At 47.0% G+C, this 22,964-nt stretch overlaps 1 protein-coding gene and 1 non-coding gene across 2 annotated transcripts in view; one reads left to right on the top strand and one right to left on the bottom strand.

The window, feature by feature from the left end:
* Nucleotides 1-22,964, top strand: part of LOC148143875 (uncharacterized) — a 202,918-nt gene that overhangs the window by 171,267 nt on the left and 8,687 nt on the right. The window lies entirely within an intron of this gene.
* On the bottom strand, nt 18,030-18,101 carry trnaw-cca (transfer RNA tryptophan (anticodon CCA)). Its single transcript has one exon. It is a non-coding gene; the product is annotated as a tRNA-Trp (tRNA).

Here is a 22,964-nt window from a genome sequence, read left to right as displayed (position 1 = left end):
TAGGTTCATTGTAATAGAAGCAGGAGTCAGCCATTTGGCCCGTCCTGCCTGCTCTGCCATTCATTAAGATTATGGCTGATCTATCCATCAACTCAGCTCCTCCTCCCTGCAGTGTCCCAACTATCCTTAATTCCCCAATTATGCAGAAACCCATCTAATTGTGTCTTGAATATACTTAACGAAGCTGCTTTCTATGCTTCCTTGGGCAGAGACTTCCATAGTTTCACTACTCTCCAGGAAAAACAGTTCCTCCTCATCTCTGTCCTAAATCTACTTCCCCTAATCTTGGGGCCGAGTCTCATCTACCAGCAGAAATGACTGGATAGGGTAGGGTTTCATCCCCACAGTGCAATGAATTCCCACTTTCCACCAAATCCCAGATGTACTCACTCAGTTTCTGTCTCACAAATGAAAGATTTCATTGTAACTTCTTCTGCTCTGAGTAAGGGCAAAACATTTTTGAAAGCTGCTTTGAAAGTCCAGTCTTCACAACAACACTTCTGCTTTCACTGAAGATGATTAAAGTCATACAGCACAGAAACAGACCCTTTGGCCCAACTCATCCGTGCCAACTATATATCACAAACTAATCTAGTCCCATTTGCCAGCATTTACTCATCCCTCTAAATCCTTCCTGTTCAAGTACCCATCCAGTGGCTTTTAAATGTTGTCATTGTATCAGCCTCCCCACTTCCTATGGCAGTTCATTCCATGCACGTTTCACCTTGTCTGAAAATATGTTGTCCCTCAGGTCCCTTTCCCTACTCACCTTAAACTTCTGCCCCTTTAGTTCTGGACTCCCCTATCATGGAGAAAAGACCTTGGGTATTCACCCTATCCATGCCCCTTATAAACTTCTTTAAAGGTTACCACTCAGCCTCTGATGCTCCAAAGGAAAATATCTCCCTGGCCTGTTCAGCCCCTTCCTGCAGCTCAAACCCTCCAAATCTGGCAACAGCCTTCTAAGTATTTTCTGACCCCTCTCAAAAGTTTCATAACATCTTTCCTACATCAGAGAGACCAGAATTGAATGCAGTATTCCAAAAATGGCCTAAGCAATGTACTGTACAGCCGCAAAATGATCTTCCAGCTCCTATACTGAATGCTCTGGCCAATAAAGGAAAGCATACCAAACATCTTGTTCACTATACTGTCTATGTAAGACTCCACTTTCAAGGAACTATGAACCTGCACTCCAAGGTCTCTTTGTTCTGCGACACTCCCCTTAACTGTGTCAGTCCTGCCTGGATTGCTGGACCAAAATGCAACATCTCACATTTCTCTGAATTAAACCCCATCTGCTACTCCTTGGCCCATCCAATCAATTCTAATTTATGCTAAACTCTCTTTCCTCTCTTATTCCCTAGAAGCTGAAAATCTCTGTCCCACATACTCTCCCTCCATTCTCTCATTGCTGAACCTAATCCCTGCTGTACCTCATCCTGAAGGGTCTGTTTCATGCTGATTAACAGGCCCACACTCAGGGGATCTAATGGAAACATACAGAATACTGATTGGCCTGGACAGAGTAGACTTTCAGAGGATGTTTCCATTGGTAGGAGAGACTAGGACCCGAGGGCACAACCTTCGAGTAAAGGGAAGGCGTTTTAGAACGCAGATAAGGAGATACTTCTTCAGTGAAAGAGTGGTGAATCTATGGAATTCATTTCTGCAGAAGGTTGTAGAGGCTCGGTCACTGAGGATATTTAAGACTGAGGTAGATAGGTTCCTGAGTATTATGGGAATGGAGAGTTCCAGGGAGAGCGTGGGAGAATGGGGTTGAGAAAACTATCAGCCACGATTGAATGATATGAACAGATCTGATGGGCTGAATGGCCTAATTTCTGCTCCTATGTCTTATGGTCTCTTGCTGTCCTGGCCACAGTGAGAGAATTAGGAGCAGGAGTTGGCCATTTGGTCTTTCGAGCCTGCACAAGCATTGAACAGATCATAACTGAATATGGATCTACTTACATCCAGGTGAATAGGCTGGAACGTTTTCACTGGAACTTAGGAGGTTGAGAGGTGACCTTATTGAGGCTTATAAAATCACGAGGGGCATAGATGAGGTCAATATCAGCTGTTGTTTCAAGAATAGGGAGCAGTCTTTTTAAGGCGAGAGGAGAAAAATTTTAAAAAGACATGAGGAGCACATTTTTCGTTTAAGAGCGTGGAGTGTGTGGCAAATGAATATCCAGAGGAAGTAGTGAATGCAGGTACAGTAACAACATTTAAAATAAATTTGAATAAGTGCACAAATAGAAAAGTTTCAGAAGGATATGGGCCAAATATTGGCAGGTGGGACTAGTTTAATTTGTGAATATAGTCAGCATGGACTAGTTGGACTGAAGGGTCTGTTTCTGTGCTGTATGACTCTATAACTGTTCTATACTGGTCTTAAAACCATTTTCTTGCCTTCCCCCAAAACCATCCACTTCTTTGTTCATCAAAGGCAAATGAACTTAGCCTTGAATACATTCAATGACCGACCTAACTGCTGAAAGACATCCACACCTCTGAACTCAATTCCTCTTGCTAATATATCACTTTGCTCATTGCTTGCTGCACCTGTCTGACAACTGGCAGTAACTGGTTTCGAAGGACGCTGAGGCCCCTTTGTCCATCCACACATCTTTCCTGACGAAGAGCTCGTGCCCGAAACGTCGACTCTCCTCCTCAGTTGCTGCCTTACCTGCTGTGGTTTGCCAGCGCCACACTTTTCAACTCTGATCTCCAGCATCTCACTATCGCCACATCTCAACATATCACTACATAAACAATGCACCTCCTTTCTGCTTTTTTTTTTTACATACATCAAAGGCTATACCTTTACATTGTGGCACTGCGTTTGCAAAGTGAGACACAGATCTGGATCAACTTTTCCAGAGGTAAAAACAATGACTGCAGATGCTGGAAACCAGATTCTGGATCAGTGGTGCTGGAAGAGCACAGCAATTCAGGCAGCATCCAAAAAGCTTTCTACAAACCCACCGACTCCCACAGCTACCTGGATTACACCTCTTCCCACCCTACCTCTTGCAAAAATGCCATCCCGTATTCTCAATTCCTCCGCCTCCGGCGTGTCTGCTCCCAGGAGGAGCAGTTCCACCATAGAACACACCAAATGGCCTCCTTCTTTAGAGACCGCAATTTCCCTTCCCACGTGGTTAAAGATGCCCTCCAACGCATCTCATCCACATCCCGCACCTCCGCCCTCAGACCCAACCCCTCCAACCGCAACAAGGACAGAACGCCCCTGCTGCTCACCTTCCACCCTACCAACCTTCGCATAAACCAAATCATCCGCCGACATTTCTGCCACCTCCAAATAGATCCCACCACCAGGGATATATTTCCCTCCCCACCCCTCTCAGCCTTCCGCAAAGAGCGTTCCCTCCGTGACTACCTGGTCAGGTCCACGCCCCCTACGACCTACCCTCCCATCCTGGCACTTTCCCCTGCCACCGCAGGAACTGTAAAACCTGTGCCCACACCTCCTCCCTCACCTCCATCCAAGGCCCTAAAGGAGCCTTCCACATCCATCAAAGTTTTACCTGCACATCCACTCATATCATTTATTGTATCCGTTGCTCTCGAAGCGGTCTCCTCTACATTGGGGAGACTGGGCGCCTCCTAGCAGAGCGCTTTAGGGAACATCTCCGAGACACCCGCACCAATCAACCAAACCGCCCCATGGCTCAACATTTCAACTCCCCCTCCCACTCTGCCGAGGATATGGAGGTGCTGGGCCTCCTCCACCGCCGCTCCCTCACCACCAGACGCATGGAAGAAGAACGCCTCATCTTCCACCTCGGAACACTTCAACCCCAGGGCATCAATATGGACTTCAACAGCTTCCTCATTTCCCCTTCCCCCACCTCATCCTAGTTTCTAACCTCCAGCAACATGAACCCCTTGACTTGTCCAGACTTGTCCGACCTGCCCAGCTCCTTTTCCACCTATCCACTCCACTCTCTCCTCCCTGACCTGTCACCTTCATCTCCTCCCCCACTGACCTATTGTACTCTCTGCTACTCTATCCCCACCCCCACCCTCCTCTAGTTTATCTCTCCACGCTTCAGGCTCTCTGCCTTTATTCCTGATGAAGGGCTTTTGCCCGAAACGTCGATTTCGAAGCTTTTCGGATGCTGCCTGAATTGCTGTGCTCTTCCAGCACCACTGATCCAGAATCAACTTTTCCAGAGTCTGTCCCCTCCCTCGATTCACTCTTTCCTTTCATTTGCTACAAATCAATAACTGAACCCAGAATGAAAAGAAAATGGAAAACGTGTTGACAAAAACACTATTATACTCACAAATTTTAGACAGAGGAAGGAATTTATAGTCTGGGGTGAGGTTTAGTCTTCATTCAGTGACAAAAGAGCAGCATCAGCGGCTTCAGAGCTCACGGTCCAACTTCCGCATTTCGACAACGGCCGACTCTGATTGGCAGGAGGACCAGACTCCTTCGGGTCCTCCAAGATTCTCCATTGGTCAATGGAAAGGAGCTCGTGCGCCTTTTCGGCGGACACCCAGGAGTATGCGCAGTACTTTGCTGACACCGGCAGACTTGCGCAGTGCTTGCTGACACCGGCAGACATGCGCAGTGCTTACTGACACCGCGGAGCATGCTCAGTATGCTCTGTCACGATGCTGGTGTTACTGACAAATTTTAGAGTTAAAAATCACAAAACATCTGGTTATAGTCCAACAGGCTTATTTGGAAGCACGGGTTTTTGGAGCGCTGCTCCTTCATCAGGCGGTTGTGGAGTATAACATGGTAACACAGAATTTATGATCTTCTGATCTTATACTCCACAACCGCGTGATGAAGGAACAGCGCTCCAAAAGCTAAGTGTTTCTAAACAAGCCGTTTGGACTGTAACCTGGTGTTGTGTGATTTTTAACTTTGTACACCCCAGCCCAACACGGGCACCTCCAGATCATGACAAATTTTAAGTGTCCAAATGCGAATACAAGAGAAAAATGCCAACGCCATTTTGTTTTGCCGAAATGTTTTTTTTCCCTGTGCCTCTGCGGTTTATTCCTTTTGTATTTTGTCTGGCTGCTCAACGTTCCTGTCTTTACGGAGAAAGTGAGGTCTGCAGATGCTGGAGATCAAAGTTGAAACTTTATTGCTGGAACAGCACAGCAGGTCAGGCAGCATCCAGGGAACAGGAGATTCGACGTTTCGGGCACAGGCCCTTCTTCAGGGTCTGGATGGGATGCTATTGGGAAGGTCGGTGTGAATGGCTTGTAGGGATGATATGATTCCACTGCCTTAGCCACGCGTATATTGAGAAATGATTGCCCCAAGTCTGCTGTGGGAGGACTGGGTTCGTTCGTGGGACACTGATACCAGTTCTGGGGAAGGTAGGATTGTGCTGTCTCTCTCTTCACACTCTGCACGCCCCGTCCATTTTCTCCCCCCCCCCCCCGCAAATTCTCTCTCCTCACACTGCATCCCCAGTCTCTCCCCATAACCCTCTGAACCCCAGTCCTTCTCTACCCCCCAACCCCTGTCCCCCTCTCCATTTCTCTCCCTTCTCCACCCCCACCAGCGACCGGCCCCGTCCTTTCTGGTGCCTGAGCACTCTTTGATCGCTGTATCAAGCCCTTTTAAGGAGAAAGAGAGAATGGGTGGTGACGATTCTACCTGGGAAACAGGGTGTGCGAGAAATGACTGATTTTTAAAATTGAGAATAGCTAAAATCATATATTCAGAAACGTTGTTAAAGTCTGGAAGAATGTTCTTTTTTTTAAAAAAACAACCTGTAGAAATCTTTCTGAAACTTGTATTGATATGTGCACAGTTAGGCCACAACCAAGGACAGGCCGTAAGAGTGAATGAGTGAATAAAAGACAAGTTCAACCTCGCCCATGAGGAGAAAGTGAGAACTGCAGATGCTGGAGGTCAGAGTCGAGAATGTGATTCTTAAAAATTACAACAGGTCAGGCAGCATCCAAGGAGCAGGAGAATCAACGTTTCAGACATAAGCCCTTGCCCTCTCCAGTGTGTGTTGTGAAACTGCTTAACTGCTTAATCATATCTAGTAGCCGAGCAGAGGCTGATAACAAGTTTGGAACACACGAGAATGACCTTAGCTGAGACCATGGGTCCATGTCTCACTACAGGACACAATACACACAGGACACAGCTACACAATACACACGCAAACTCTCTCTCTCTCTCTCTCTCACACACACACACACACACACAGACACACACTCAAGTACTCACACGGTCATGCAGACCCACTCTGAAAGACAGGCTCTCTCTCAGACACACATTGTGACACCCCTCACACTCACATCCATGCACACACCTCCTCACACAATTATAGTCCATCACACGCACACTTTACCCAGCATGCACACATACACACACAGATGCTCTGTCTCATGCATGCACTCGCACATAGAAGTCTTTGGGGTGAATTGCATTTGCAGGATTATATATTTGGAAATAGAACCAGTCTGACTCGAGACTGGGATACAGACAGACTCTAACCTCACAGCTCTCATGCGTTGTCTGACCTGAGGTGTCACCTCCCTTTATAAAACATTAAGTTACCTGGAGAATGTTACTAAAAAGAAGTTCTGGGATTTGCAGATGAATGAACCGAAATCTGCAACGCATTTTAAAAGATGAAAGACTTAACAGGTTTCTTCAATATATCATTTATGTTGCATGACACGATAATTTATTGCTATATATTCTGTGTCTTACCATCCTACTCAACAGCTACCTGATGAAGGAACAGCGTTCCAAAACCCAGTGCTTCCAAATAAACCTGTTGGATTATACCCTGGTGTTTGTGTCATTTTAAACTTTGTTTCCAGTGAATACAGTCCACACCTCCCACTGTTGCCAGTAAACTTTGCAATGCCAATGAAACAATAAACCTGCAGTCCTGAAAAATTTACAATTTCGAACAATACTAGCTACTCATTCACTGCTCCTTCTGAGACCGACACTGGAAACTCGGTGCTGGTGGCTGAAAGAAATGGGAAGCTGTTGGATCTCACAGCTTTCAATGAGAGTTTAAGCCTGACAGTAAGTTTAGGTAACCTTTACTGTGACCCAACTTTGTTACACCTTCAGATCTCCACATCACAAGGGGTACAAAAAGTAGCTTTTCTTTAAAAAAAGCACCTCAAGCTCAAAGTGCACACACTCACCCCCACTCCCCCCACCACACTTTCTTTATTATTGGTCAGTTGAGTTGTCCCTTTGTAACTGGATTCTTCGCACATCCGGGTAAAGCATGTAGCTGGGACGACTGAGTGAATCCTTTCCGCAACGGCAGTTTCCATCACTGAAAAGGACATGAGTGAATCAGATGGGTTTTTGCCCTCTGAAAATGGTTTCATCCTTAGATTCTGAAGTCCAGACTACTGACCGAATCCCAATTCTGCCATCTGCCGCGACAGGATTCGAACCTGAGAGTCCCCAGAGCGGGGTTGTTAGCGGCGCTCGGCCATCGCTCCTTCCATCCCCCTGCGATGGCACGTGAACGCGCTGGTGCCTCCCCAGATGGGAGGAGCAGGTGAAGCCCTTCCGGCACTGACAGCAGGTGAACGGCCTCTCTCCGGTGTGGACCCACTGGTGGGTCAGCAGTGCAGCTGACTGAGTGAACCCCCTCCCGTACATGGGACACGTGAATGGCTTCTCTCACTTGTGCGTCTCCAGATGGCTGATCCGACTGAAGCCCTTCCTGCACACCGAGCAGGTCAATGGCCTCTCCCCTCTGTGAATACGTCTGTGGGTTTCCAGCAGGGATTGGGAAGGGAATCCTTTCCCTCGGTCCCCACATTTCCCCAGTTTCCCCATTGGGGGAGCTTTCCTTGTGTTGGTCTGGGTTTGAAATTACAATCAGAACGGGGACATAGTCTATCCCCACCGTGAGGGATGAGACTTTGATTCCTCCAAGCTGAGTAAATGGTGTGAAGCACTTTTCACAGTCAGCGCACTGAATCTCCCTCACTCGGTGTCTCAGTATTCTTCCTGCCGCACCAGTGTCCAAAATCTCTCAAGCAAACAAAAGCAAACATGCCTTCTTGATTGGAATGGCTGCTGATATTCAAGTCCCAATGAATCAAGTGGCTCTGTCAGAAGTTGATGTATCATTTGTTTTCAGATTTCCTTCGGCACGTCTTCCTGCAAAAAAAAATCACAAAATAAGTGATTGTTGGCGGGACACTTAAACGAACATAACATAGGTGGCAGTTCCCGTAGTTTGCCAGATTCCTGCTGATCACATAATACCCAGCACACAGAAACCTGAAATCCCTCATGCAGCAGATAGACTTAGGTGTGTTTAGAGGAAAACTTCATTCAAATCTAATCTAATCTAATCTTCAACTAAATGCGTGTACACATATATATCAATATGCCAATCCTTTCAATGCGGCTCAGTTCCATGAGAAACTACACTTTTAATTCTGAACATGAGGAAAAAAGCATTTTCCAGCGTGCAAACTGCATACGTGCAAAACTGAGGGAATACACAAGGAAAATACCTAAAAGAGAGATAGAAAGTATTTGAGCACCTTTGCAGAATCTGCTCCCTCTCTGGATTCACTCCAGTTGCTACAAGTAAACTTCCCTGGGGGTCAGGCAGCCCCGCATCGGGAAGCACTGGGATGGTCCACTACGACCAGTTTACATGGAGAACACATCTCCACATTAAGCAGCCTCGAGGCAAATTTCCCTTCCTTCCACTTAAAGTTCAAGACCCGTCAAAGCGAAATTCCCCAGGTAAGGTTGGAACAATTTCTTCCAGGTGTGCATTAATCATTTCTATGAGCACTTTGTTAAAGTTTGAATATTGCGAGTTTTGATAATTAGTGATCCTGAGCGAAATCACAGTTCGAAAAACAGAATGTAAAAATTTAGAAAGAGTTTATTTTTGCACATCGACGATATGTCTGTACAACAGCATATGACACGACAGCAGTGAAGATCTTTTGACGTCATTCTCAAACGTGCCTGCCACACGCCAGATGAAAAGCTGAATACTTCTCTGGAAAAACTGCCGAGCAATGCAGGAGAATGGCACAACGCGTGCGCGTTGGGACCAAAACCCAAAAGAAAAACCATTCTCCCCTATTCATTCAACGGCGTCTTTAGCAACTTTCCCGTATAACGGCGCTCTGTTCTGCACCTTGCCTTCTCATCCGCTTCCCAAAAAAATCAAGTCTCTGAACTTGATTTGTGCAAAAATGGCCCATTTATTTTCTCAAAAAGCACCGTCGTGAAACGATGTTGGGCTGCCTGGAGAACGAATGGGGCAGAAAACAGGCAAGTGAAATGGTGTCGACCCAGTAGAGCGAAGGTGGGCCGCATGGCGTCTATTCAGAGTGAAATCACAGTTCGACCAACAGAATGTGGGAAGTTAGAAAAAGTTTATATTTACACAGCCTCCATACGTCTGCGCAACACCATATAAGACGACAGCAGTGGAGATCTTTGACAACAGTCTCGTCAGACGAAAGCCTGAAGGGACCTGTGGAAAACGGTGCTGTGCGTAAGAGCAGAGTGGCGCAGCGGGAGCGTGGATCCATCTGGTCGATGGATCGAAACCATCCTCTGCTATTGTTCAGTGTTGAGCGACTTTCCTTTGCGATGGCACTCCATTCGGTATCTTGCCTTTCAAAAGACTTCCTGACTGTCTGAATGCCCCGTATCATTCCTATAGTGTGGCGAAACTCACGCCGTTCAAGTGACGGCCTTTTGGAGGTCTGAGTAGTCTTCTCCTGTTCTTCGTTGGTTTCCTATGAACTGAACCGCAAAACCACTTCTCTGAGATACCAATGAGCTGATAAAGTTGAAAACGCATGCCTTGTGGTTTCGTGCCTTCCCTGCAGTAATTAGCCACGCCGGTTCCGACGTGAATGACAAGCAGATGTTCTGGAAACTCTTTGCTGCTTGCAATTCTTGGAGCAAAGTGGAATGTACTTCACACTGAGCAAGTTTCAGCTGGCTCAGAGTCTCCAGTGTACATTGCTCTCTTTCCCGCCAGCTCAGAGAGAGAACAATAGGAGGGACAAAGGAGTGAATAACGATCCGTGTGGGAGGGTGAATAACTGTTAATGGAGAGGGTTCGTGGCTAACAATAAGTAGTGTGTCGTAGCAGACTATGTGATAACAAGGTCTCGTATGTGTGTGGTAGGGGTCAAGGACATGGGGGATTTCAGGCCCTAAAGTCGTGCAACTCGATCTTGAAGACCGGAGGGCTGTAGGGTTTTGAAGTGGAATATGAGACGTTGTTCTTCCATCTGGAGCTGAGCTTTGCTGGAGCACTGCTGCAAGCCTGAGACAGAGATTTTGGCCAGGGAACAGGGTGGCATGTTAAAGTGGCAGGAAAGCAGAAGCTCAGGTCCGTTTTTTGCGGGCAGAACCGAGATGTTCTGCGAAGCAGTCACCCAGTTTATACTTCATGCTCAGTTGGGGAAACGACACTATGAGCAGCGAATGCAGGAGACTAGGTTGCGGCAAATGTGCAGGTAAAGTGCTGCTTCAGCTGGAAGGTATGTTCGAGCCTGGAAGGATATTCAGGAGGGAGCGGGTAAATTGTGCTTCTGAGTGAAATCGCGGTTCGTAAAAACAGAATGTGACAATTTAGACAGAGTTGATATTTGCTTGTCGGCGATATGTCTGCCGGTGCGTGATGGGAGCATAACCCAGAAGGGAAACCATCTTTCCTATTCACTCAATGTCGTCTTTAGCAGCTTGTTGTGCACCTCGCCTTCTCATCTGCTTCCCAAAAAACTTCGACGTAAATATTTCACATTGATACACAGGCCCAATGTGCACAGTTGAGATGACACACTCGTGGAGGTCTGCGGGGTCTTCTCCTGTTCTCTGTACCCTATGTTGAGGAGGGCAATGCTTGTCACTGGTCACTCCGGTGTCAGAGAAAAGTTTAGAAAGAAAACGGTTTAATTTTCTGCCAGTAGAGAGGGCCGTGTTCCTGGGGACTGGCAAACGGCAGCAGAGAGACAGAATGAGAAGCAGCTGTTCATAGAGTCATAGAGATGTACAGCATGGAAACAGACCCTTCGGTCCAACCCGTCCATGCCGACCAGATATCCCACCCCAATCTAGTCCCGCCAGCCAGCACCCGGCCCATATACCTCCAAACCCTTCCTATTATTATATATATCCATCCAAACGCCACTTAAATGTTGCAATTGTACCAGCCTCCGCTACTTTCTCTGGCAGCTCATTCCATGCACGCACCACCCTCTGCGTGAAAAAGTTGCCCCTTAGGTCTCTTTTATATCTTTTCCCTCTCGCCCTAAATCTATGCCCTCTAGTTCTTGACTCCCCGACCCTAGGGAATAGACTTTGCTTATTTATCCTATCCATGCCCCTCATAATTTTGTAAACCTCCATAAAGTCACCCTTCAGCCTCCGACGTTCCAGAGAAAACAGCCCCAGCCAGTTCAATGTCAACTATACTTCACTCTGAGCAAGACTCAGCTGGTTCAAGAGGTAGAGTGGGGGCGCAGGTGCACCTGCTGTGTGGTTCGTTGGTCTAGGGGTGTGTTTCTCGCTTTGGGTCTTCGTCGACACAGACGTGCGCGAGATCCCGGTTTCAAATCCCGGATGAGCCCGCGTTTCATGACTTGTGCAAACGTGCCTGCTTAATTTTCTCAAAAAGCACCTTCGTTTAACGAGGTTGGGCTCCCTGGCGTCCCAATGGGACAGAAAGCAGCGAAGTGAAATGATTGGCGATACCGTTGAATAGGTTGATGTGAGTGGTGCGGTGTTTGAGGGCTGTCAGCGATGAGGGTCGATTGGAAATTTGGGACAGCTCTCTTCAGAGAACAGAAGTTTGAAATCTGGCCCGATTGAAGCTTGCGAAGTCGAGACAGAGAAAGTAATGTAGTCAAAATGCTCCCACGCCTGAAAGGATCGGCAACGATTCGGCAGAGTTTTAAAGTCATGAGGAAAAGAACCAAAAGTGAAGAACGCTTTCGTACAGGGAGTGACACTGACAAAGAGGCAGATTCATTAGACGCAAACGGGAATTCGGTGGTCATGTTTAAAGTAACAATGTGCAGAATTACATGGAGAAGACAAGAGAATGATACGAATAGAGACCCACGTTCACTTACTGTGTCGCCCCAGCAGAGCGAAGGTGGGCCGCATGGCGTCTATTCAGAGTGAAATCACAGTTCGACCAACAGAATGTGGGAAGTTAGAAAAAGTTTATATTTACACAGCCTCCATACGTCTGCGCAACACCATATAAGACGACAGCAGTGGAGATCTTTGACAACAGTCTCGAACGTGCATGCCACGCGCCAGACGAAAGGCTGAAGGGACCTGTGGAAAAGGGCGCGCTGCGTCGGAGCAGAGTGGCGCAGCGGGAGCGTGCTGGGCCCATGTCTGCTATTGTTCAGTGTCTCCTTGAGCGACTTCCCTTTGTGATGGTACTCTGTTCAGCATTGAGACTTTCTGAATGTCCCGTATCATACCAATACTGTCGCGAAACTCACACCGTTCAAGTGACGTGCTTTTGGAGGTCTGAGTGGTCTTCTCCTGTTCTTCGTCGGTTTCCTATGAACTGAATCGCAAAACCACTTCTCTGAGATGCCAATGAGCTGATAAAGTTGAAACGCATACCTTGTGGTTTCGTGCATTCCCTGCAGTAGTTCACCACGCCGGTTCCGACGTGAATGACAAGACGATCCGCATGTCAGAAACCGCATCCCGGGGACAGAATGACAAGCAGATGTTCTGGAAACTCTTTGCTGCTTGCAATTCTTGGAGCAAAGTGGAATGTATTTCACACTGAGCAAGTTTCAGCTGGCTGAGAGTCTCCAGTGTACATTGCTCTCTTTCCCACCAGCTCAGAGAGAGAACAATAGGAGGGACAAAGGAGTGAATAACGATTCGTGAGGGACGATGAATAACTGTTAATGGAGAGGGTTCGTGGCTAACAATAAGTAGTGTGTCGTAGCAGACTATGTGATAACAAGGGCTGGTATGTGTGTGGTAGGGGTCAAGGACATGGAGGATTTCAGGCCCTAAAGTCATGCAACTCGATCTTGAAGACCGGAGGGCTGTAGGGTTTTGAAGTGGAATATGAGGCGTTGTTCTTCCATCTGGAGCTGAGCTTTGCTCGAACACTGCTGCAAGCCTGAGACAGAGATGTTGGCCAGGGAACAGGGTGGCGTGTTAAAGTGGCAGGAAAGCAGAAGCTCAGAGCCTTTATTTTGCGGGCAGAACCGAGATGTTCTGCGAAGCAGTCATCCAGTTTATACTTCATGCTCCGTTGGGGAAACGACACTGAGTAGCGAATGCAGTAGACTAGGTTGCGGCAAATGTGCAGGTAAAGTGCTGCTTCAGCTGGAAGGTATGTTCGAGCCTGGAAGGATATTCAGGAGGGAGCGGGTAAATTGTGCTTCTGAGTGAAGTCACGGTTCGTAAAAACCGAATGTGGCAATTTAGACAGAGTTGATATTTGCTTGTCGGCGATATGTCTGCCGGTGCGCGATGGGAGCATAACCCAGAAGGGAAACCATCTTTCCTATTCACTCAATGTCGTCTTTAGCAGCTTTCCCGTATAACGGCGCACTGTTGTGCACCTCGCCTTCTCATCTGCTTCCCAAAAAACTTCGACGTAAATATTTCACATTGATGCACAGGCCCAATGTGCACAGTTGAGATGACACACTCGTGGAGGTCTGCGGGGTCTTCTCCTGTTCTCTGTACTCCATGTTGAGGAGGGCAATGCTTGTCACTGGTCACTCCGGTGTCAGAGAAAAGTTTAGAAAGAAAACGGTTTAATTTTCTGCCAGTAGAGAGGGCCCGGTTCCTGGGGACTGGCAAACGGCAGCAGAGAGACAGAATGAGAAGCAGCTGTTCATAGAGTCATAGAGATGTACAGCATGGAAACAGACCCTTCGGTCCAACCCGTCCATGCCGATCAGATATCCCACCCCAACCTAGTCCCACCTGCCAGCACCCGGCCCATATACCTTCAAACCCTTCCTATTCATATATCCATCCAAACGCCTCTTAAATGTTGCAATTGTACCAGCCTCCGCCACTTTCTCTGGCAGCTCATTCCTTGCACGCACCACCCTCTGCGTGAAAAAGTTGCCCCTCAGGTCTCTTTTATATCTTTCCCCTCTCACCCTAAATCTATGCCCTATAGTTCTTGACTCCCCGATCCCAGGGAAAAGACTTTGCCTATTTATCCTATCCATGCCCCTCATAATTTTGTAAACCTCCATAAAGTCACCCTTCAGCCTCCGACGTTGCAGAGAAAACAGCCCCAGCCTGTTCAATGTCAACTATTCTTCACTCTGAGCAAGACTCAGCTGGTTCAAGAGATAGAGCGGGGGCCAGTTTTTGCTGTGTGGTTCGTTGGTCTAGGGGTATGATTCTCGCTATGGATCTTCGTCGACGCCGACGTGCGAGAAGTGCCTTGTTCAAATCCCGGACGGGCCTGCGTTTCATGACTTATGCAAAGATGCCTGTTTAATTTTCTCAAAAAGCACTTTCGTTAAACGAGGTTGGGCTCCCTGGCGTACCAATGGGACAGAAAGCAGCGAAGTGAAATGATTGGAGACAGCGTTGAATCGGTTGACGTGATGGTGCGGTGTTTGAGGGATGTCAGCGATGAGGGTCGATTGGAAATTTGGGACAGCTCTCCTCAGAGAACAGAAGTTTGAAATCTGGCCCGGTTGAAGCTTGCGAAGTCTGGACAGAGAAAGTAATGTAGTCAAAATGCTCCCACGCCTGAAAGGATCGGCAACGATTCGGCAGAGTTTTAAAGTCATGGGGAAAAGAACCAAAAGTGACATTAGGGAGAACGCTTTCGTACAGGGAGTGGTTGGGGTCAGTAAATCCCTAACTGACACTGAAAAAGAGGCAGATTCATTAGACGCAAACGGGAATTCGGTGGTCATGTTTAAAGTAACAATGTGCAGAATTACATGAAGAAGGCAAGAGAATGATACGAATAGAGACCCACGTTCACTTACTGTGGCGACCCAGCAGAGCGAAGGTGGGCCGCATGGCGTCTATTCAGAGTGAAATCACAGTTCGACCAACAGAATGTGGGAAGTTAGAAAAAGTTTATATTTACACAGCCTCCATACGTCTGCGCAACACCATATAAGACGACAGCAGTGAATATCTTTGACATCAGTCTCGAACGTGCATGCCACGCGCCCGACGACAGGCTGCAGGGACCTGTGGAATACGATGCTGGCCATAGGAGCAGAGTGGCGCAGCGGGAGCGTGCTAGACCCAGAGGTCGATGGATCGAAACCATCCCCTGCTGTTGTTCAATGTCTCCTTGAGCGATTTTCCTTTGCGATGGTCCTCTGTTCAGCATCTTGCCTTTCAAACGACTTCCTGAGTGTCGAAATGTCCCCTATCATACCGATACTGTCGCGAAACTCACACCGTTCAAGTGACGTGCTTTTGGAGGTCTGAGTGGTCTTCTCCTGTTCTTCGTCGGTTTCCTATGAACTGAATCGCAAAACCACTTCTCTGAGATGCCAATGAGCTGATAATGAGGTGAAGTTGAAACACATGTCTTGCTGTTTTAGTCCATTTCCTGCAGTAAAGAAACCAACAGCCAAGTAAAAAAGACTTTCTGCGGGATTGCTGTCAAGACAAGTTCTGAACACCAAGCAGGCTGCACAAAAATGCACTCATATCAATTTACCTGAGGGAAGAGTCTCCGGTGTCCATTTCTCTCTGTCCCGACAGCACACCATTTTTCTATCTCTCCGTTAACAAGACCTTTGTAACAAGTTCAAAGTTGCCCATTTCCTACGCATGACTGTAACTGACTTCTCCTGCCTCACGTAATAGTGTGAGAGAGCAGAAGAGTGAATGGGCTCTGCCTTCCACCAGCACAGCTTGCAAGTAGAAACGAAATGGTTCAATTCTCCACCAGTGGAGAGAGCCCGATCCCTGGGGACGGGACAAACAGCAGCGTCCTGGGAGCAGGGACACAGATTGAGAAGCAGATGTCCTTGAAACTCTTCCCTGCTTGCAATTCTGGGAGCAATGTACAATGTATTTCGTACTGAGCAAGTCTCAGCTGCTTCAGGGGGTGGCTGCACCCATGGCTGGTGGCTCGTTAGTCTGGGATATGATTCTAGCTTTGGGTCTTCTAGCGAATGCAGACGTGTGAGAGTTCCCGGGTTCCAATCCCAGGCGAACCATCATTCCTTAAATTGACCTGAGCAAAAATGCCCGATCAATTTTCTCAAAAAGCTGCTTTGTTAAATAAGATCGGACTGCCTGAATTCGGGACGGCGCAGAGCTGCCATTGCATTGAACACGGCGAAGGGAAACACGTGTTCAAAGTGAAAACAAGTATTGCAGATCTTTCGCCCGCGCAATCCGAGTCTGAATGAATCCTCTACCTGTATTACGCTCAATTCTGAGGGTGACACTTCAGGAAGCGGGGAAGTGAAGTGATTGCAGACAGCGCTGAACAGGTTAACGTGAATAGTGCCGTCCTGAGGAATGTCAGCAATGAAGGGAATTGGAAAGTTTGGGGCAGCTGTCTTTGGTGAACAGAAGACTGAAAGCTTGTCTGATTGAAGTTTTCCACGTCATGAGGGTTTTAGACAGAGGAAATAATGCAGTGAAAATGCTCCCAGGCCTGAAAGGATCGAGAACGATTTGGCAGAGATTTAAAGTCATCAGGAAAATAAGTAAAAGTGACATTAGGAAGACCGTTTTCACACAGGGAGTGGGGTCAGTAAGTCGCTGTCTGACAGTGACAAAGAGGTAGATTCAATGGACACAAAAGGGAATTCGGTGGTCACGTTCAATGTAACAATGTGCAGATTTACAGGGAGAAGGCGACAGAATGAGACACTTATTTACATATTGTGTTGAACCAGCAGAGCTAAGGTGGGCTGCGTAGCCTCAGTCTGCGCTGTCCCACATTTCGTGATTCTGAGTTGGACCAACAGAACTTCGGAAATTTGACAACGGGTATATTCTGCCCACCAGGATACTCCATCACAGCAATGAAGGTGTTTTGACATCATTCTCGAAGGTACATGACACAATGCAGATTCAAAACCGAGTATTCCTTTGAATCACTGAGTAATTTGATAACAGTTATTCAGTTGAGGTGAGCGGAGTTGCGCATTGGGACCTATCCAGTTGATAGGTCGAAGCCGTTTTCTCCTGTGTGATAGTCCCACCAGCACTCCAATTTGCTGTGCTTCCGGTCAGAAGATGCAGCTCACTATCCCATACTGACACACGGGCCACGATGACCCAGCTGTGGTGACAAGCTTGTGAAGGTCTGAGTGCTCTTCTCCTATCCTCTGTCTGGCTGCTATGATCCGAATCATCAAACCTCTCTTCTCCGAGATAGGAATAAACTGGTGAAGGTGAAACACATCAGTTGCGGTGTGTTCCATGTGCAGGAGGCCCTGCAGTAATTCCCCACGCTGTTTCACACAGCAGCATCCTCTCGGTGAATTACTCTTGGCAAAAAAATCGATTGAACCAAATCAGTGTCCGCCACTGGATTTTACTGACACCGTTTATAAAATTCAGGCTCACCGTTAATGTGGAGAGGGGCCGTCAGACTAGAGTTTCCGCTCCTTCTGTTGAATAAAGATAATTTTAACTGTCCAGTGAGAGGAAAGGATTTGCTGTTGGTGGGAAACATTTCTATCTGAACTCGCTGTCACTCTCATGATAGATTGAAACATAAAGCTTGGAATCTTTGGATTATGTTGTAAAAGTATCGGTATTATGTTACTCACACCGCGCTGTCACCAACTGAGCGAAGCGGCTGCCCAGGGGGAGGCGGCTGTGTTTCAATCCGGTGATGAACTGGGGGAGTTGCGCATTTACCCAGAAAATGGGCACACCACCCCCCTGACACAGGGTTCACAAATCAAACACATAGCAAAGCTTCCCGTGTGATCGAAAGTTTCCGCAATGAAGATTTGTCTCAACAGATATACGGAGTGAACCTACTCGTTTCTTGATTTGAAATGCAAGAAGTTGACGTTAGTAAGCCTGACGTGATTCGAACACGCAACCTTGTGATCTGGAGTCAGACGCGCTACCGTTGCGCCACAAGCTCACGGTTGGGCAGGAATCTGTATTCATGCTTAAGGGAAGTGATCGCACTGCAATGATTTTACGTTATGAGTAACAACGGAGATCAACAGTTCATGTCTGTTCTGTCTCCCCCCTCCCCCCCCCCCCCCCCCACCCCCCGCACACCTTCTGTCTCTCGAAACAATTTACAACTCTACCTCAATAAAAAGGTGAAAGAACTGTGGATTCTGTATATCAGAAACAAAAAAACAGGAGTTGCCGGTGACCCTTCCACAGAACTGATGGTGACTGGGAAAACGTTGGTTTATATGCAGGAGATATTGTGGGAGGAAGGCGGATGCAGTTAATGATAGATCAGGACAGAGCCCAAAGCGAGGGAAGAACTGTTGGACAGGAAAAGGAGTTGATAACGATTTGCGTGGGAGGGTGAATGGAGACTGTTCATGGCTAAGAATAGGTAGTGTGTAATGACAGACTATGTGATAACAAGGCTTGGTGTGTGTGGAAGGGACGAGGATACTATGGATTTCAGGCCCTAGAATTATTGAATTCGATATTGGGACCGGAGGGATGTAAGGTCTCCAAGTGAAATATTCGGTGCTCTTCGTTCTACTGGTGCTGAGCTTCGCTGGAACACTACAGCAAACCTGAGACAGAGATGTTGGCCAGGGAACAGGGTGAGGTGTGGAATTGGCAGGCAACTGGAAGCTCAGGGTCTTTTTTGCAGGTAGAACGTAGATGTCTGTGCAGCAGTCACCCAGTTTATGCTTCGTTTTTCCCAATGTAGATGAGACCACATTGTGAGCAGCAAATGCAGTAGACTGGGTTGTGGGAAGTGCAGGTAAAGTGCTGCTTCATCTGGAAGGTAAGTTTGGGCCCTTGGATAGTGAGGAGGGAGCAGGTAAATGGGCTGGTGTCACACATTCGGCAGTTGCAGGGGAAAGTGCCGTTGGACTATTGGGGTGGGAATGGGGTTAGGGTTGATGGGAATGAAGGAAGAGTGGACCCAAGGTATAACTCCTGCCCATTTACCTATCTGCCAAAGAGTGGAATTTGTTAAGTGTGTACAAGGACATTTTCTAATTCACAATGTGGATGTACATACTGGCGAGGGTGCAAAACCTAAGGGCCAGCAACCATAATTCTATTAACTTTAGAACAGTGATTGAAAATAATATATCAGATCTAAAAGTTGAAGTTCTAAATTGGAGAAAGACTCAGGTATTAGGCAAGATCTTTCAAAAGCTGATTGGGGCAGATGTTCGCAGGTTAAAGGACTGCTGGAAAATGGGAAGCCTTCAAATATGAGATAACAAGAGTCCAGACACAATATATTCCTGTTGGGGTGAAAGGAATGGCTGGTAGGTTTAGATTAGATTAGATTAGATTACAGTGTGGAAACAGGCCCTTCGGCCCAACAAGTCCACACCGACCCGCCGAAGCGCAACCCACCCAGGTTGGGGAATGCTGGATGACTAGAGAAAATGAGATAAAGAAGGATGCATATATCAGGTATCGACAGAGAGATTGAGTGAATCCTTACCGTATAAAGGCAGTACGAGCATACTTAAGAGGGAAATCATGAGGGCAAAAAGGGGACATGAGATAGCTTTGGCAAATAGAGTCATGGATAACCCAAAGGGTTTTTATAAATACATTAAGGACCAAAGGATAACAAGGGAGAGAACAGGGCCCCTCAAAGATCAGCAAGGCGGCCTTTGTGTGGAGCTGCAGTAGATGGGGGGGGGGGGGGGGGGGGGGGGTGGTGTTGCGGGATACTGAACGGATATTGTGCATCAGTGTTTATTGTGGAGAAGGGCATGGAAGATATAGAATGTGAGAAAGTAGATGGTGACATGTTGAAAAAATGCCCATATTACAGATGAGAAATTGCTGGATATCTTGATATGCATAAAAGTGGATAAATCCCAAGGACCTGATCAGGAGTACACTAGAACTCTATGGGAAACTGGGGAAGTGATTGCTGGGCCTCTTACTGAGATATTTGTATCATTAATAGTCACAGGTGAGGTGCCGGAAGGCTAGAAGGTGGCTAATGTGGTGCCACTATTTAAGAAAGGTGGTAAGGAAAAGCCAGGGAACTATAGACCAGTGAACCTGACATCCGTGATGGGCAAGTTTTTGGAGAGAATCCTAAGAGACAGGATTTACATGTATTTGGAAAGGCAAGAATTGATTAGGGATAGTCAGCATGGCTTTATGCTTGGGAAATCATGTCTCATGAACATGATTGAGTTTTTTGAAGAAGTAACAAAGTGGATTGATTAGGGCAGAGCGATGGACGTGATCTCTCTGGACTTCAGGAAGGCGTTCATCAAGGTTCCCCATGGGAGACTGGTGAGCAAGGTTTAATCTCATGGCATGCAGGCACAACTAGTCATTTGGATACAGAACTGGCTAGAAGGCAGAAGACAGAGGGTGGTGAAGGAGGGTTGCTTTTCAGACTGAAGGCCTGTGACCAATGGTGTATCACAAGGATTGATGCTGGGTCCGCTACTTTTTGTCATTTATATAAATGATTTGTATGTAAACGGAGGAGGTATAGTTAGCAAGTTTGTAGATAACACCAAAATTGGAGGTGTAGTGGACAGCAAAGAAGGTTACCTCAGATCACAACGGGACCTTGATCAGATGGGCCAATGGGCTGAGGAGTGGCAGATGGAGGATAATGTAGATAAATATGAGGTGCTGCATTTTGGAAAAACAAATCAGAGCAGGACTTTTACACTTAATGGTAAGTTCCTTGGAAGTGTTGCTGAACAAGGAGACCTTGGAGTTCAGGTTGAGAGTTCCTTAAAAGTAGAAACGCAGGCAGATTGGATAGTAAAGAAGGCGTTTGGTGTGCTTTCCTTTGTTGGTCAGAGCATCGAGGATAGATGTTGGGAGCTCATGTTGCCACTGTACAGAACATTGGTCAGGCCACGTTTGGAATATTGCATGTAATTTTGATCTGTTTCCTATCGGAAAGATGTCGTGAAACTAGAAAAGGTGCAGAAAATATTTACAAGGATGTTGCCAGGGTTGGAGGTTGGAGGGTAGGAAGGTTTTATGGGGATTTGGGCCAAGTGCTGGCAAATGGGACTAGATTAGGTTAGGATATCTGGGCTGCATGGATGAGTTGGACCGAAGGGTCTGTTTCCATGCTGTACATCTGTGTCACTCTGTGAGACTCCATGGGATTCTCTACCCAAGAGAGCAGTTGAGACAGCTTCATGAAGTATATTGAAGACACAGTTGGATGGGTTTTTGCATGGTAGGGGAATTAAGGGTAGTCGGGATAGTGCAGGTTGGTGGAGCTGTGATCTTAATGAATGACGGAGTTGACCAAATGGTCTACTCCTGCTTCTGTTACTATGAATCTGTAACACTGCATTTCCCGCGGCCGGAGTTTTCCCACGGCACAAAGGAGGTTTTCTAAAGTATATTTAAACCCCTTGCTTTGCTTGAACTCAAACTGCATTGACTTGGAGGAGAGTGGGATTTGCAAAGTGTCCTCCCCTCCACACGTGCCTCAACTGCAGGACAGCTGTCCGGCCCGCCCTCCATTGTTGACGTCACAATACGGATGCAGCCCTGTCAGTTTCAGAGTGAAACTCCCTCCCTCTGGGCAACATCTGGGAGTAAAGCAATGTCTCCCCCTTTCCATATACCATCCTCCAGCAGCGAGGGGGAAGGGGAGGTAGGGGTGGGTGAAACACTGTTCACTTGTAGCAACCGGAGTCAATCCAGGGAGGGAGCAGACACTCCAAAGGTGCTCAAATACTTTCTATCTCTCTTAAAGCTATTTTGCTTGCGTATTCCCTCAGTTTGGCACGTATACAGTTTGCACCCTAGAAAAGGATTGCTCCTTTCCTCATGTTCACAACTAAAAGATTAGATTCTCAAGGAACTGAGCAGCATTTAAGGGATTGGCACATTGCTCAAAAAATGTAGAATGCTCGTGGCCTGTGAGTCGTTGGTCTCGGGGTGTGATTCTCGCTTTGGGCCTTCTAGTGCGTGGGCATGCGAGAGATCCCGGGTTCAAACCTTAGGCGAGCCCTTGTTTCTTACACTGCCTTGTGCAAAAACGGCCAGTCGATACTCTCAAAAAGCAGCTTCGTTTAACGAGATGGGGATGGGGCAGAGTTCCCGTTACAATGAACGCGGCAAGGGCAGCACTTACTCAAAGTGAAAATGCGTTTTACTTCACACAGAGGGTGGTGGGCGTTTGGAACGCGTTGCCATCAGGGGTGGTAGAGGCAGGCACGGTCGATTCATGAAAGATGCGTCTGGATAGATGCATGAGTGGGTGGGGAGTAGAGGGATACAGATGCTTAGGAATTGACCGACAGGTTCAGACAGTACATTTAGATCGGCTCAGGCTTGAATGGCCTGTTCCTGGGCTGTAAACTCTCTTTGTTCTTTGTTCTATATGGTGTATATCTGATATTGTTAGCTGTTGTAAAAGTTTCTGTTGTAATTATTATTCACCTTCTAATGTAGTAATGGAGTTACGTCCTTTTTTTGTCATAATTTTTTATTTAATAGGTCAGCAGGAAGTCATTCAGCAATTTTACTGCCTTTCTTTTCTCAAGCAGCCTTAACATTTCATTTTCATATCCTTGATTCAGCTCCATTTCCAGCATCTTTGTCGGCAGTTTGTTCCATGTTATTGTGACTGAAATGAAGTTTTCCTCCATGCACAGCTAAGCCGATCTGGCTGCATGAGGGTTTTCAGGTTTCTGTGGCCTGGATAAAATGTGATCAGCAGACATCTCGCAATCTACAGGAATTGCCACCAATGTTATGTTCATTAACTGTACTGACAGTGATCACTTATTTTGTGATTTTTCTTTGTAGGAAGATGTGCAGAAAGAAATCTTAT

The sequence above is a fragment of the Chiloscyllium plagiosum genome, unplaced genomic scaffold (genome assembly GCF_037043375.1).
Source record: "Chiloscyllium plagiosum isolate Xiang-an unplaced genomic scaffold, Cpla_swu_hap1 HiC_scaffold_27, whole genome shotgun sequence".
NCBI classification, from domain to species: domain Eukaryota; kingdom Metazoa; phylum Chordata; class Chondrichthyes; order Orectolobiformes; family Hemiscylliidae; genus Chiloscyllium; species Chiloscyllium plagiosum.
Note: the sequence above shows the minus strand (reverse complement) of the source record. Positions and strands in the feature narration are given on the sequence as shown.